At 48.1% G+C, this 4,910-nt stretch overlaps 1 pseudogene; it reads right to left on the bottom strand.

Moving 5' to 3' along the window:
- Positions 1-2,633: 2,633 nt before the first annotated feature.
- Positions 2,634-3,617, bottom strand: LOC126498230 (heterogeneous nuclear ribonucleoprotein A3-like; annotated as a pseudogene).
- Between the last annotated feature and the right edge of the window lie 1,293 nt (positions 3,618-4,910).

Raw genomic sequence — 4,910 nt, 5'->3', positions numbered from 1 at the left:
TTGATGAGGGGTTGATGTGGGAGAACCAACTCTGGAGGTGGGGAGGCAGTACCACCCCAGGGCAGGTGATTCTGAGTTGTCTAAGAAAGCAGGCTGAGCAAGCCACGAGGCGCAAGCCTCCATGGCTTCTCCTTCAGTTCCTGCCTCCAGGTCCCTGCCTTGCATTTCTTTCCCGACTTCCCTTAGTGGCAGAGTGTGACCTGGAAGTGTAAGATGAAATAACCTTAAGTTGTTTTTAGTCTTGTGTTTTATGACAGCAATAGGACCCTTAACTAAGACAGTGAGAATTTACAACCAGTTTCCATGGGGAGAGTAGTGGGTGGAGACCTACTAAGAGGACATGTGGAGGATGGGACAGTTCTTGCTTGACTGGCAGGCTGAGGGCTTGGACATCAGAAGCGTGAGACACTCAGGGCAGGTAATTCTTGCTAAGTCAACTAACAGAAATTCTTACTGTTACCATTTAAAGCAAGGGCAGTCTTAGTCAAGAAGAAAGCTCAGTAAAGTCTAAATCAGGCTTGTTCCAGATGGGAGTCTTGGTCAAGAGCAGCTCACAGAATGGGTCTCGGCCAGGAGCCGAGGTATCTGGAGTGAGTGTCTGGGTCTTTTTGATACTCCGGAGCCACCAATGCCTCATTTAGGATTCTCTTTGCCTATTGCCTGGCATGGTGGTTTGAATGAGAACTATCCCCTAAAGGCTCATGTAGCCCCAGCTGGTGGTAAAATCTGGGGGAGGTTATGGGATGTTTAGGAGGCACAGCCTTGCTGGAGGAAGTGTATCACTGGGGCTGGGTTTGCAGGGTCTTCATACGTGCCCCACTTCCTGTTTGTCTCTGCTTCCTGTGTGTGGATAAAATGTGACCAGACAGCCTCCAGTTACTGCCCCGGCTACCATGCCTCCCTCTCCTTATGGACACCATCCTAGTTGAACCAGAAGCCCAAATAAACTGTTTCTTTGTTAAGTCGTTTTGGCTTGTGGTGTCATATCGCAACAGCAGAAAACAAATGCCTCTGGCTTGGTGAGGGTGGCCATTTTCTGGTCTTTGCATTTTACGAACCAACACTATCTGGGTGGAGGCTAAGAGACTTAGGGTGAAGAAAGAAGAAATGGGGTTATTGTAATGGTCGGAGCCAGACTGGAAACTGGGTTACTTAAGCTAACATCCTTTCTTCCAGTGCCAGCTACTGAGTCAATTGACTTGATTGGTGTCTGAGCCTCTCCCAAGTGGGAGAGAGATAATTGGCCATCTGGAATAGGTTGTGTTACAGAGAGGGGAGGGTCTCTTACCCACTGCAAGGAGCCAGAGGGACAGAGGGGACACGTGTGTTTGGGAGAGGCCCGTGTCTCAGGTATAAAAACAAGTGCTTCAGGAGACTCAGGAAAGCAAACGGAGCCACATCTCCCAGGACTTTCCGGCACTGCAGTCCAAAGGTGTCTTCCAGTCACAGGCACCATCCACCCCGTGAACAGCTTGGGGATCCTCGGTGCTTCTCTGACTTTTAGAGAATCCATGAGTGTCCCATGCAGCTCCACAACCAATCCTTTCGGGCGATTCCATGATAATAGCTGCTGATTAGAAAACTATTCAGGGTTGCACAGGGCCACTGTCGATGCCACCAGCAACCCCCTCAAGATACAGAGGTGAGATGAGAGTCCAGGACCCCAACTGCTCCTCTGCAGTCTCTGGGGGGCTGGGATGACACCAGCAGAGTCGGGAGGGGGCCTTCTGAGGAAGCAAGCGTTCTACCAGCTTCTGAGTGTCCCAGGAGGTGCGTTTCTCTTAGCATGGACATGTTGAGGGGTATGCTCACTAGGATGGCTACAGACATCCTGTAGCTATGAAGGCACTTTCTCAGGATGGAGCAGACACCGTGGACTGGGGAGAGGAAGACCAAAAGATCCCCAAGTTCTTGAGCCATCGCTAAAAGTTCAGATGGATAAAACCTGAATCGCGTCCCCTCCAAGATCCGTTTTCTACGACAGACGTTTGGGCTCTTAAGCCAGTTTAATTCATTAGCAGAAGCATTTTGATTTTTTTTTAAAGTTAAAAATTCCTTAATTTTTTATTCCTGGGACCACTGCCACAATTTGCAGGGCAATATACCTGATGTAATGAAAAGAAAAAGACAAAACTACAGCGATAAAAGACCCCGGGAATTACATCTAATTGACACTACATTGCATTAATCAGTAGCTGCCCTTGTCGTCAACCTGTGACTGTGACCGACCTGAGCAAGGAGGGTTTCCTGGCTATGCTGCAGGAGCTTTTCTGACTGTGGATCACCATTCCTTCTGCGGCAGATTTTCACAGTTCTTCTGAGGCATTTAGGACGACTGTCTCAAAGTAACCTGCAGCTTTCCCCACAGCTCCTCGTTCTCTCTCTTGCTAAGAACTGTAGCCCTTTCCTGCTGTTTTTTTTTTTTCATTTAAACACTGCTTGGCCCATTAGTTCTAGCCTCTTAATGGCTAATTCTCACATCTTGCCTAACCCATATTTAGTAATCTGTGTAGCATCAGTCTTACCGGGAAAGATTCAGCATGTCTGACCTGGTGGCTTGCTTCATCGCTTCTGCCCTGGAGAGGAGAGGCATGGCGTCTGCCTCACATCCTCTTCCTCCCTTCTGCTGTTTTTTAGAACCATCTGCTACCACATCCACCACTTCCAGCACCAGATCCATAGCCACCACCGCAGTGACTGCCTGAGCTTCTTCCACCAAAACTGCCCCCTTTCCTGGCTCCATAATCTGACTGCTGTTGTCCACTATAATTCCAAAGTCATTGTAGTTCTCACCACCACCATGGTTACCTCTACCAAAGTTTCTTCCTTTATGGTAAACATCATAACCTCCACCACCTTGGTTTCCATATCCTGGTTCACCACCACCGTAGCCTCCTCTACTGCTGTAACCAGGACCACCAGCAGAGTTGCCTCCACCACTTCCAAATCTATTATATCCACCATCACCACCTTCATAACCACTCTGCCGCTGCCACCTCCACCACCACCACAGCCTCCTCTTCCACCAAAGTTTCTACCATGACCAAAATTACCTCCACCACCTCCAAAGCTTCCTCCACATCGCCAGAGCCACCTCCACAACCTCCAGCAGGCTGCATCTCTTGTTTAGAAAGGGCCTTTTCGTTTCACAGTTATGCCCACTAATAGTGTGACATTTCTGAATAACAGTTTTGTCAACTGTGCTGTTATCGTCAAAAGTTACAAAAACAAATCCACTCTGCCTGTCTTCCATAACTTCTATGGTTTCAGTCTTACCATACTTTGCAAAGTAGTCTCTCAGATTTTATTCTTCTGTATCTTCTTTTATTTCACCAACAAACACTTTCTTCACTGTTAAACGGGCACCAGGTTCTATAGAATCCTCTCTACACGCCCGGCAACCTTGTGTGGCCGAGCACAGATTGCACCATGCTCCTCTTCAGCACAAGAGTAGGTCACAAAACCCAAGTCCCCGGAACGTTTACTACCATACAGTCTGAAAGTGAGGTCTATGTCTCCAAATGTTCTCTTAAGCTATCATCTGTGGTTTCAGAGACCAGACCACCAATAAACAGCTGCCTCAACTGTTCTGGTTGCTTTGGATCGTGGCCCTCCATTTTGAGACTGGACTCACCTCTTCCAACACGAGTTCAATCTTGATTTAAAAAAGAAAAAAAAGATAAATTTCTTTTCTTCCTCCAAATTTTAAATTTCCTTACATATTTATTTGTCTGTGTAGGCATCTGAGTTTGTGCCATGATGTCCTTGTGAAGATCAGGGGACAACTTTCAGACTTTCAGGGTGAATTGGTTCTGTATTTTCATCATATGGGCTCAGGCCATCAGCCTCAGTGGCAAGCACCTTTACCCACTGGGCCATCTTGCCAGTCCAGAATTTGGAACCTTATCGTTCCTAAACCCTTCCTAATCTTTGTGCTTAACTTCTGAAAACCTCAAAATCTGGTTCGCTGTTTGCAAGAATGTCGTCTCCTCTAGCTAAAACCCCTGCTGGCTGCTCAGCCACAGTTCAACCTTAGTTGAATTTTCCAGAAGATTGCCGGTCAGCTTGTGACAGGCAGAGCGTGGCTCAAGGGTTAGAGAGACTAGAGTTGAGAATGGGAACTCAGAACGAAGACTCTCACCTGGCCTCTGGAAGCAGGTCTCTGCTTCAAATCCCATCTCTGTTACCTTCAGACCAGAGAGCAAAGCACTTTATGCCTGCGTGTCCGTGATCTCGATTGGGCTCGGAACGGAGCTTTTAGAATGCTTTTGAGGATTGGGAGATTAAGTGTGGAGCTGTAGCTCAGCATCACAGAGAGTTGGTTCCAGGACCCTGAGCTTACCCAGTCTTGCAGATACACATTTTTCCAATAAAATGGTGGACCTGCATATAATCTGCATGCCTCTATGTACTGTAAACCATGACGGACTTCGTACAATGTGCATGCTACATAAATAGTTACTTGACTGCACTGCTTCGGGAGAGCAGAAAAGGGGAAAGGTCTTCCCTGAAGATTTTGTGTCACAGCTGGTCAGACCCAGAGAGGCAGAAGGCAGGTATGGAAGACGGGCTATACCGATTGCGTCCTCAGTAAAGTGCTCCGTTAATGCCAGCTGTCACTGGCTATTCTAAGAGGTCACGTGATGGGAACTGAGTGCACCTTGGGCACAGGTATGGCTTCCTATCCTATGGTCCCAGCTCTTCCCCGGGGCCAGCTGGGTGAGGCATCTTGGCCAGGGAAAGAACTGGCAATTCTTCCTTCCTGCCGAGCCCTTCCTCCGCTGGCTCTTTTGTACTTCTTACAGTGAACCCAAACAGTTCAGCGGTGGCAGTGGGTGGGGCCGGGGGTGGGGTGGGTGAGCAACGGGCTGTTATTTTTGAGACTCTGCCCCTTCTGTGTGAACAATCAT

This window comes from Alexandromys fortis, unplaced genomic scaffold (genome assembly GCF_014885135.2).
Source record: "Alexandromys fortis isolate MF-2015 unplaced genomic scaffold, M_Fortis_MF-2015_v1.1 scaffold_29, whole genome shotgun sequence".
Classification (NCBI taxonomy): Eukaryota; Metazoa; Chordata; class Mammalia; order Rodentia; family Cricetidae; genus Alexandromys; species Alexandromys fortis.
The sequence above is the reverse complement of the archived record's forward strand: the minus strand, read 5'-3'. Positions and strand labels throughout refer to the sequence as shown.